Source organism: Caretta caretta, chromosome 13 (genome assembly GCF_965140235.1).
Source record: "Caretta caretta isolate rCarCar2 chromosome 13, rCarCar1.hap1, whole genome shotgun sequence".
Lineage (NCBI taxonomy): Eukaryota > Metazoa > Chordata > Testudines > Cheloniidae > Caretta > Caretta caretta.
Window position 1 is genome coordinate 24,203,251 of NC_134218.1, and position 12,440 is coordinate 24,215,690.

The window sequence follows — 12,440 nt, forward strand, 5'->3', positions numbered from 1 at the left end:
CCCTAGAGCTATAATGCTTTCAGGCTTTCGTTATCTCCCATCTTGAATACTGCAGCCACTTCCTTTCTCTGCCATATGTTTCCTTCCGGTTTTCACAAAAGGCAGCCAATAAGCACCTTCCTTATTAAGTACTCTCACCCTGTCAGCCCCCTCATGGAATTTGGTTTAATCCATATGTCTAAAAAAATGTGTTATCCAAAGCTTTAGCTTTGTCTTCATAAGACAATCTTCACCCTGATAGCTTCACTTGTGTGGTATACCTCTACCCTTTGTCTTCAGGAGGTAAACCTGTTGGGGGAGGGGATATGCGTCTTTTGTTTGTGCTGTGCCTAGCATAATGGGTGGGAACAAATAATCTGAGGACAGAACCTATTGAAGGATGTATGCCATTAGTCTGAAATATGGTGCCTCATCTGTTAAGTAGTGGGACAACCTATGACAGAAATAACAATATTCTTCAATATCTTGGACAAACCTTACTGAAATCTTACTGAATTGATTTAGACCTTACTGAAATGAGTTTCATGCCTTTGGGACTCATTTTATTAAAAATTCAGTTGTTTATTATGGTGAGATTGTATGTAACTTCTCTAGGAGGAGTAGGTATGCTAATGTAATTCCTCTGGTTATCAGCCTTTTGAAACCACCTCTGGAGAGTTTTGCATATACTAGTTCAAACTGGATTCTCCAAGGACCAACAGACAAAGAGAGGATTTTTTGATAAATAGCCTGGTTTTCAATAGGCTCAGGGCTTTTTTTTTTTCCTGATCCAGCAAATCATCAGGAGGTCCACAGAGGACCCCAATCCTTAAGGAAGGGTTAGAAGGACCTTTACTGACCTTGTGGAGATTGGGTAGCAGGTGGGGATTACTCTCTGGTAAGATTATTAGCATAATTGTAGGTTCCTTTTATTGTTTTAAATATGTTTTTTCCCTGTAGTTTGTTTACCTTAAGAATAAAATATGCTTCCTGAGAGAGAACTGTGCACTAAGTTATAACTGAGGGAAGTTATACTATTATTAGAGTCTTTTGCTGGGAATAACATGATGAAGGCAGGGAACTGTTCAACCTGGAAATATCTCAGTCAGAAGGGGGAGAGACATGATTTTCCACCCAAGAGAGATGATGACGTAGGGTGGGGTGGATCCTGAGAATGGGTGCCCTTGGTGACGTGAAGGGGAAATCTAGGTGCAGTTTACTTGGACAGTGACATCTTTTCTGGAAGTTCTGGGAAAGATGCACTTAGAGTATGGATTTTAAAAGTTAGGCACACAGATGGAGTAAATGTGCAAATGATCAGAATTGTCCATTTGTACATGCAATTGCTCAGTTTGTGCATTCATTCCTATTAATCACATGTGCAAATTAAGGGACAAATTCCTGAATCTTGTTGAGCTTCAGTAGGCCATCTTTCCATTTTACCAGTCCTGGAACCAGCCAGGGACTGTTGCAGCCTTTAGCATTATTTAGAGCTGCATATAAACTGCTCTGTGTTATAAAGGCCGGACTGAACCCTTTGTGACTATACTGCACTGTTGCTATACCACTTCCTATCCAGGAATGCCCTGTTAGAGCAGATCTCTATGACCTTTGCACTGCCTGAGAGAGCAGGCTTTGATCTTCTTTGGTATGAGGTTGTGCACCTAACCTATTTGAAAGGAGGCAACTGTGTAACAGACTCTGAACTGACAATCTCATGACTTAAAAGGCTAACCTGTGAGCAGATGCTGCACTGGAATGTATGAATGTACTGACTGTCACCTTTTGGAGCCCACAAGGCAAGAGACAGAAACAATTTCCAAAATAGTCTCAGTAAATCAATTCAGTACTCAGTAAAAAGGAGGTACTAATAGCATTTGGCTTGTTAAGGCACAATCCAGAGCTGACTTGCAAGCCCTGTGACATCCCCTGCTGCAATCCCAGCTGCTTTTGGGAAACTAGAAATGTAGGGTGGTGTCCTAGCTCTCACTTTAAAAAAGAGCGTAAAGCCTCTTTCCTTGCAAAGGTAGCTTTTGAAGGCCTAAATGGATGTAAAACCATTGGTAGGGTTGCAAAGAACAACGGTGGTCTCCATTTCTGAGGCAGGATGCTGAGTGAGCTAAAGGTTGAGCACATAGTTTATATAAATAAATCTGTTATGTTGGGGTGTATCACAAAGAACTATCCTGCTTATTACTCTAAAATCTTGCTGGCTCTCTTCAGAGTGGAGTGAGATGGAGGGACGGGAACCATTTACAGTTTGGTTTCTTTTTTTGCAGTGGAAGCGCGCACACAGTTATTTTGGGGGCAAGCATGCAGGTGGTAAACTCTGACACAGCCCAACGGAGTCTATGCAGATTTCCCTTCCATAACATTCCCACTTCCCCTCAGTTCTGACCAGCAGACCACCTGCTCTCTCGTCCTAATGGACCCCTTGGGAGGCAGTGCCAGTGATGGCAAACAGGATGTTTTTAGAGTGAACAAATGAAGACTAGTTTGAGACCACCGAACTCTTCTACATTGCAGCCAAAGCAAGTTCTGTAGTCTGCTGTCCAGAGGTTAAATGTGGTTTCATAAACTATTATGTCATCTTGCCTCGCATCTATTAAAAATGTAGGTTGAGTTGATACGGTAAAAAGGCTGCATATGAAAGAAGTTCCTCTTGATAAATGTGTGCCATTTCAGCCAGGTCCACAATATATCAATGCTATAGCAATGCTACCAGATGCCTCTATAATAAAAGCAGATTTCAGACGTCTGGGTGTTACAGTGAGGTTAATGCACTAAGCCTTTCACATCTGGAAACCTGATTTTTAGAAGTAACTTGGGTCAAAAAAATAAATTGAGTTTGGTGGCTTTAGCCTAATCTCTGTCGGGGGGTTGTGTATATTGCCAAACTCCTTCACAATTCTCTATGACTAACAATCTCCATTCAGGGAAAGTTATGGACTAAAATAAGCAATAGGGTTGTAGATCACAACTGAGACACATTGGCCAAACTGTAGGGGCTGGGCAAGATTTCACCTCACCTGTCTAGACTGTAGCTCTATGCACCTCACCTGTGTAGACTCTAGCCAGTACTATTATCCCCTTTTTATGAGCTCCAAATGCACATGTTTTGAAAGGTCTTACATGCACACAGATAACATATTATATAACAGCCCTTGTTTATGCTGCTTAGGAACTGGCCTGGATGGTATAAATTGCAAATTAATTATTTTCTGAGAACACAAATGACCTATAGGAAAGTGAATATAAAAATAAATTGGGGAGTGTAAATGATTTAAAAAAAAAAACTCCTCCTTTTAATTCTTAGAGACTTGCTGCTAAACATTGCCTGTGGGCACAGCTCATTGAAAGGACCTTATTAATCTGGGGTGCTTTTCTGACTGAGCGACTGCGTAGAGAGCAGTGATACATCATAACAGTGACTTTGCCTCTTAAGTCAGATCATTTCTTGAATCTCATTGGAGGTGTGCATACACAAATTTCCCTTCCTGATTATGACTCAGTGCACATTTGATGGCTGCACCAGTAGGGGGGTCAGGGTGAATTCCAACTGTTCCCGTTCCTCTATTCTCTTCAATAAAGAGGAAACTTCAGCACTAAAACATCCAGAGAATTAAAATGGAACACACAAACATCTCTCTCAGCCGAGATGCTTCCTACTGGGTATGGGGGAATTTGCAAACTGACATGGAGGTATTACCTCAGATAGCCTCATCCTACACAGCCCTCCAAGACAAGTAATCTCAGCATGAATGATGCAGTTGGAGCCAGCGTGGTATAGATATTTGTTTAGTGAGGCGGTCAGAGTATTTTCAATGGTAGATTTCAAGTTGTGGAATTCCATAACACAAGAGATCAATCTAAACCCAGGGCTCTCTGTGTTTAGAGTGAAAGTGGAGATGCATCCTTTTGATAATGCCCATTTAAATAAAGCACAGTTCTTTGCACATATGGATATATGCCTCACCTTGCTGCCTGAGGAAATTGGATAGCAATTGAACTCTATGTTCCCTAATTGTTTAGTGCCTTTGTGCAAAGGTACCTCTCACCTATGCATTATCTAAAATGGATAGATCTGCTTAATCTCAAATTCAGCTATATGGGTAGTTATTACCCATCAGTTTTGTCTATGCTGGTATTTATTCTTCAAATTTCACATCATGACTGTAGCACTAGTGTAGTTCCATCAATAGTAGCAACAGATGAAGTTTTATCTTAGGCAGAGTTCAGGCATCTTTACCAAAACATTGTCTTGACCTGTTCTCAGTGGATTCTGCTGACGCCTTGGTTAAAATGTCAGTGGCTGGTCTGTGATGCTACTTCTATTGTTTCCTGTCACCAGTGGCCTGCACTAGCAGTATTGCAGTGGTGGGAGGTTTTAAAGAAATACTGCCAATAAAGAAAACACCCCTAATCTATGAACCAGAGGGGTAGTGTTTTTAAGAACAAGAAGCACCTTTCCTAAAAATTGCATCTTCGGAAGTGATGTTACTGTATCAGCTGATGTGGATTTGAGATTCAATAACGATCTAACCTATTTGCAGCAGTCTAGCAACTTCACATTTGTTACTTCGTTTGTCAATGGGATACAACTACTCCTAAAGCAGAGGCATCTACCAGTTTTGTTAAAAGAAAACTCCTGCAGAGTTAGGGTCCAGGAAATGCATTTTATGAATGAGTCAATGAAGTCAAAGTCAGCTTCACTTCTGGAAATAACGGACCAAATACACAGGTATTGTGTAAGGTATTGTAACTTAGATTCTCTTATGCTTAGTTAGAGCCTGCCTGACACACCATTAAAGTTACTTTTGCCTACTCTGCTTACCCATTATCTGTGGTTTTGGCCTATTGTGTTTACATCTTGCATTAAATTTGCTGTTCCTAGGTGCCCAAAATACCTCTACATAAATAAGCTGGGTAGCCCACTAACATTCCATTTACTTTACCTCCAGGCAGATTTTTCACATTAAGCCTCTCTATTATTCTCACAATTATCTGGCAGACAGGAGTCCACATCTCACAAATTGCCATCGCAATTTGCACATGCAGATTTCACATGAAGAATTGGGTTAAAATTCAGCAGCGAAATCTTCAGTAAGCAATTTGTTAGCAGTCAAAAATCACAAAGTTTGTAATGATTATGTATAACTCGAAAGAGCTTAAAAAGAATGAAAGGACCATAATGAGCCTCTTTGACTATTCAAGTCGCAACTGATTGACATTTATCCTTCATATTGCTCTTGGGGTCTGGCATTGAATGTTAAATAACACACAGCTACAGCCTTGCTTTTAAGACTGACTTTAGAAAAAAATACAATAGGTTTGAGAATTCTTTCACTGGATACAGACACAGCCGGATTTTAAAGAAAGAACCCTACAGATCTACAAATCAGAATGCAACTAGATTCTATTCTCAGGGAGCAGAAAGCTCCTATCCAAGACAGTAGGGATAGCTCAGGATTGAAATTATGATCAACAGGATGTTGAAAATATTAAGACACCAGTTATGTGGAGAGAGAGGCAGAGACATTATAGTATATCTTACACAAGTTAGTGAAGGGTGGTAATGGGTGAATGGGTGAGCGGGTAGGCAGTTAATATAATGAGCATGTGAATAATGGTAGGTGCTGATATATGATAAACCATAGGGGAGATGCACAGATTGATATAAAAGTAAATAACAGAATGGAGATTAAGATCAACAGCTCTATAGCTGGGTTAACAGGTAGCTAGGTATACAGGTGCACATAACAGACAGGCAGATGGATAGGTTTTCAAGCAAGTGTTTAGGCAAACAAGAAGAATCATGGATTCTGCTGGTATATTGGTTAGGTAAGAACAACTTTATAGAGAGGTGTGTGAATGTGACATTAATAAAAGAGGTCGCATTACAGCTGTCTCTCTTAACTTCTTGTGATGGGCAAGATCTAATACAATTGCTTTAAGGACTCCTTCCCTCCCTCCCTCCCTCCCCCTGTTTAAAAGCAGCACAGCTGTTCAGTAATTTTACCAGTCCCATGAAAGCTGCTTTACTATATATTGGAAGCTTAAAATGCATGTTAAGAATCAAACTCATTGTGATTAAGCCAATAATATAATAGTTTCTATACAGCGTGGAAGCATCACTGCAAAGATTGTGTAGGAATTTGTATATAAACATCACTGTTGCCCTAAATAAGTGACACCATCCATCCAGCATGACACAATACAAAGGCTTATGCTGTTGTGGATCACAGAGACATAAGATCTGAATCAAGTTCACTGATCAGTTTTGTGCTAGAGTTTTTTTTTTTTTTTTTCTTTAGGCTATACCTTTATCTCAGCCACTTGTTAGACAGTCCAAGTTGTAATAAATAGTGCACACACACGGACCCAAGTATTTTTTACAGGCTTGAGTCCAATTTCTGAACTTTGGTACCCTAAAATCAAGCACCTATGCATCCAGTTATTCTTTTTAGGCTATCTAAATGCCTATTGAAACTTCCAAGTACAGCAATTTTGGCACCCAACTTTGAAAAGTGTTCCCTTTGTGTATAATGGTCTTCTGGGAATTGTTGATTTTAGAGGTTCACAGTACTTCCTAGGTGGTCAAGGAGGGAAAGAAGAAGAAACACCCAGCAATCCTCTGTGTGAAATACTCCTTGTGTTACTTGACTGAAGATGGAAGGCATTTTTATGAGGCATTTAAATCCTAGAAGCATTTAAACAGTATCTACAGTATATTCATCTGCTCAGCTAAAAAAAAATCAAAAAAATTCTCATATTGGAAAGGTCCATCCACTGAGCCATACCTAGACACATTGTCTAAGTAACAAACTGTCTCTTAAAACACTACAAGGTGTATTCTTTTCATGACATATGTTCTTAATTTATTATCAAGTCCTCTATAGGTAGTGTATCTTAGGGAAAAAATGAATTTGTAGCTTCTAACTATTCAGCTTTCTTAGTCACAGTTTTCAAATGCATCAAATCTTTTGTATTAGAATGCCTGGAATAAAAGTGTAAGGGGCTTTCAGACTATTTGAAACGCTTTAATGGGATGTGTGGAGTCTAGTTTCTCTAATCCCAGTGGATTTGAGTTCAAATTGCACTTCAGAGGTTACAGATCTTTTTGTTTGTCTTGTAAAATTGTGATCTGCCTTCCATCATCTCTTAAATTGTCAATGCTCCATTTCTCCTCAGTCACTTTGCTCAGTTTTTCTCTGCAGGAGAGGTAGTTACATGAAAAAAGCCACTGAATTAGAAGGTCATATATCAGGCCAATGGTTGTGGGATGTATTTCCTGGATTTAAAATAGGGTAGGACTAAATTCCTCCCAAGTTGAGCCCTTGAAACCACAACGCATTATAATACAAAGCATGAGAGCAGTAGAATAAGAACAGTGGAATTTTAAAAAGCAGACTTTACCTACCCATTCTTTGAGTTTGTTAAAGTCCCATAGAAAGAAAATTTAGGGGAAAAGGGAATGCAGGAGGTCTGGCAATTTCTCAAGGAGACAATATTAAAGGCACAACTGGAAACTATCCTGATGTGAAGGAAAGATAGGAAGAATAGTAAGAGGTCAATAGGGCTCTGTCAGGAGCTCTTTAATGACCTGAAAATCAAAAAGGAATCCTACAAAAAGGGGGAAATATGGATGAATTGCTAATGAGGAATACAAAAGAATAACCTAAGCTTGTAGGGACAAAAAGGCTAAGGCACAAAATGAGTTCCACCTTACAAGGTACATAAAAGGCAATAAGAAAGAGGTTCTTTAATTACATTATGAGCAAGAGAAAGATGAAGGAAAGTATAGGTTCTCTACTTAACAGGGAAGGAGAACTAATAACAGACAATATCAAGAAGATTGGGGCAATTAATGCCTATTTTTGAAGGTTAATGGTGTCCAGATACTCAACACAATTAATATTAACAAGGGGGAAAGAACTCAAACTAAAACAAGGAAGCAACAGTTAAAGACTATTTAGATAAGTTAGATGTATTCAAGTTGGCAGGGCCTAATGAAATTCATCCTTAAGAAACTAGCTGAAGCAATCTTGGAACTATTAGCAATTATCTTCAACAGCTCATGGAGGATCGATGAGGTCCCAGAGGATTGGAGAAGGGCAAACATAGTATCTGTCTTTAAAAAGGAGAAGAAAGAGGACCCAGGGTATTATACACAGGTCAGCCTAATTTCAAGACCTGGAAAGATAATGGAACAAATTTATTAAACAATCAGTTTGTAAGCATCTATAGGATACTTGGGCTATAAGAAATAGCCAGCAGGGATTTGTCAAGAACAAATCATACCAAACCAACCTAATTTCCTTTTTTGACAGAGTTATTGGCCTAGTGGATGCGGGGAAGCAGTAGACATATATCTTGATTTTTTGGTAAGGCTTTTGACACAGTCCCATGTGATATTCTCATAAGCAAATGAGGGAAATGTGATCTAGATAAAATTACTATAGGGTCAGTGCACAACTGGTTGAAAGACCATTCTCAAAGATTAGTTATCACACATTGTCAAATTGGGAGAAAGTACTTAGTGAGGTCCAGCAGGGGTCAGTCCTGGGTCCAACACTCTTCAATATTTTCATTAATTACTTGGGTAATGGAGTAGAGAGTATGTTTATAAAATTTGTGGATGACACCAAGCTGGGTGGGGTGGTGCAAGCAGTTTGGAGGACAGGATTCTAATTCAAAATGACCTTGATGAATTGGAGAATTGGTCTGAATTCAACAAGATGAAATTCAATAAAGATAAAGGTAAAATACTTCACTTAGGAAGGAAAAATCAAATGCACAATCTAAATTGGAGAATAACTGGCTAGGTGGTAGTACTGTAGAAAAAGATCTGGGGGTTATAGTGAATCACAAATTGAATAAGAGTCAGCAATGTGATGCAGTTGCAAAATAGGCTAATGTCATCCTGGGGTGTATTAACAGAAGTGTTGTATATAAGATGGGGGAACTAATTTTCCCACTCTACTTGGCACTGGTGAGGCCTCAGTAGGTGTACTGTATCCAGTTCTGGGGGCCACACTTTAGGACACACAGACAAATTGGATTCCAGAGGAGAGCAACAAAAATGATGAGAGGTTTAGAAAACCTGATCTGTGAAGAAAGGTTAAAAAATACTCTGGGTATGTTTAATCTTGAGAAAAGAAGACTGAGGGGGTACCTGATAACAGTCTTCAAATAAGTTGATGTCTGTTAATAAAAGAGGACCGTGGTCAACTGTTCTCCATGTCTACTAAAGGTAGGGCAACAAATCCTGGAACACTTGTTTTTCCCTGGAAAACTTGAGGGGGAAAATAGTTTCATAATTTTTGGTTGAGGAAAGCAATTATTTCTCATTCCCCTCATAAAATAAAATCAAATAATAAATAAAAAATAGCAATCATTTTGTGTGCTGCTCTATAGTTGAAATTGTAGAAAGATTAAAGTTGTCAGAAATAGAACCTCAGTGGGGAAGTGTTTTTGGATGTTCCCATGAAAATCTGCAGCAAGAGAGATTTAGGTTAAATATTAGGAAAAACTTTCTAACTTTAATGGTAGTTAAGCACTTCGGGTTCGAAGATGACCATGACATCACTTGATGTCATGACTAGCACATGAATTGTATTGAAGTGAGGGAAAGTTATGCAGAGTTACCTTCAGTCAGTCGTCCAGGCCTGTCTAAATCCAGTGGCATGACAATGTTGAGATGCCTGGAGACAAGTCTGGATGCAATGGATGGGCCATCAGGTCCTACTGCACCCAAACTGATTTCCTAGGCTATTCACACAGCTCTTACCATCCATCTTCACAGCCGGGGAGATGAGCATATCTGCTTGGTCACCTGGTCTGCCACAGAGGACTTTCCGGTGGGAGCCAGGTGTAGCTATCCACTCTCGTCAAGAATCGCAGGTAGCGTCGTCTACTGTTACTTATGATAGCCTGTCTTGTAAAATTTGGACCGTGCTTCGTCTGGAACCTCACCTCAGACCTTTTCGCCAAAGGTGGTCCTACCAAGAGTACAAGACTCCAGACGACATGGTTCTGAGTGTCAGTGGGACATACAATCCTCTCCACCACAAGGTAAATGGTCCAAGGAGAGGAAGCACTGGAATAGATTGTCAAGGGGGGTTGTGGAATCCCCATCTTTAGAGGTTTTTAAGAACAGGTTGGACAAACACCTGCCAGGGATGGTCTAGGTTTACTTGATCCTGCCTCAGTGCAGGAGGGCTTGACTTGATGACTTCTCAAGGTCCCTTCCAGCCCTACATTTCTGTTATTAGCTGGTGTTTTAGCCACAACCAGGGGATCAAATTCATGATTATGCATGCATTTATGTTTCCTGATTTTCAACCATTCATCACTTTTTGGAACGTCATCATTTTAGGCTGACATTTTTCCAGGCCAAGTTTTGTAAGACGTTTTTTCCCTGGAAAATTTGAGGGGGAAATTAGTTTAATCATTTTTGGTTGAGGAAAGCAATTAATGTTCATTCCCCTCATAAAATAAAATAAAACTTTGCAACTATTTTGTGTGCTGCTCTACAGTCGAAATTATAGAAAGATAAAAATGGTCAGAAATAAAACCTCAGTAGGGAAGTGGTTTTGGATGTTCCCGTGAAAATCTCTTTTAATTTGATCAAGTTATGGTCGCTGTTATATTCTGTGCATGTGAGATACACTTTGTATGAAACTTTCTCACTGAACATACTGAGTGTTCATTGAAGGAAGTTTATGCTGTACGTACCTGGGTGGCTAACTTAGCTTAGCAGCAAGAGAATGAAAGATATATAGTTCAGCATCGGAAATCCACAGGAAATCAGTTAAACATGGTATGTACAACCTTAAATCTAACCACTTGTATTTATGTATTACAATGCAGTCTTCGTATGCCAACATACTATTCTTCTAATACATACAATGTTTTGCTTTGACATTAGATATGTATGTGTCGCATCTTGGACTGTGATATATTATTCTGTTTGAGTCCATCAAATTCAGTTATATGAAGAGTATGTTATACTTAATCTTGCTATGAAGGCCTTAATAATGCAGACTGGCTGTGAATATTTGCAGACGTGTAGTCTACTTACATTTGCAGCTATGTCAGCTCCAAAGATGACTGCTTTATCCTCTGAATTGCACTTAAGATAAGCTTTGTGAATATGTGCACGTAAATTTGCCTTGTAGTTAACTGTTTCACCTGCAGAATTGCATCAAGGAAGGGCTGGGCTGTTGAAAATAAATTATTTACTGTCTGGCTGCTGAATGTAATGGTTAGTGAGCTCTCAGGAATCAGATTGGTTAGACACTGCCAATATCCTGGACCCCTCCTAGTCAGGCTTCAGGCCAGAACTTGGAAAATAGATGGTGCTGGTGGCACTGATGAATGATCTTTTCTTGGCAATCGACAAGGGCAATAAATCCACACAAATTTCTGGACCTCTCTACAGCATGTGTTGCTATTGGCCATAGAATCCTACTGTCCTGTCCCCAAGATATGGCAGGGGTTAATGAGATTGCTTTCTGGGTGCAGCCTGAGAGCAACACTTAGACATGATAAACATCTGCTCTTGCAATTTAATGTCCCTTTCCAGCAGAATCCCACAGGGGTCCCAACTCTCGCCCATTATGTTCATTATGTTATCTCGATGAAGCTCATATAATTCCTAGAAATGCCAGTGCCTAAATGAAAAAGACTCTTTTGTCACACAGTGGGGACCTTGATCAGTTTCTCTGCTGCTGCAAAAAGAAGGCTAATGAGTGTGGGCATGTGTTTTGTTATTTCTTTCCTCTGAAGCAGGGACACAGGGCTCTGAGGCGACACCAAGCAGTCTCTCTCTCAGGTGCTTGGGCTCGCTGGTTCTTGCTCACATCTTGTGGGTCTAACTGATTGCCATATGTGGGATGGGAAAGAACTTTCCCATGGGCAAGATTGGCAATAGGGGGTGGGGGGAAGTTCGCCTTCCTCTGAAACATGGGGTGCAGGTCACCTGCTAGGCTTACCTTAATCATTACCCTGCCATTGCCTGGTTCAGGAAAGCATTTAAGCACATACTTAATGCTGAGGGTGTACTTGCTTTCCTGAGAGGCGGTGTAGACCTTTAGGGACTCAGGGCATGTGTGTAAATCCAACTGACTTCAGTGGGGTTTAGCACATGCTTAAAATTAAGCCAGTGTTTAATGATGCCCTAATTAGGGGGTGGTTTCCTGAATAGGAGCTTTAAAAAACTTCTGAGCAAACTTCACTGCAGTGTATAGAATTCTTAATCACGCTCCCCTCATTGCTACTTGAAGATGTTCATAACTCGGAAGCAGAGAAATGCAGTTATGCTCACCTCATCAATCATTTGTTAATTATGCTCTTTTAAATCTGAAATGCCCAACTGATTGATTTGAAAAACTAACTTAAATCAGTGCAATTGTTTAAAATATGACAACCCGGTAAACTGCACAGACTGGCTATAAATG

General features: G+C 39.9%; 1 protein-coding gene across 9 annotated transcripts in view; it reads left to right on the forward strand.

The window, feature by feature from the left end:
• The window catches only part of PTPRT (protein tyrosine phosphatase receptor type T), a 740,387-nt gene that overhangs the window by 506,120 nt on the left and 221,827 nt on the right, over positions 1-12,440 (forward strand). The window lies entirely within an intron of this gene.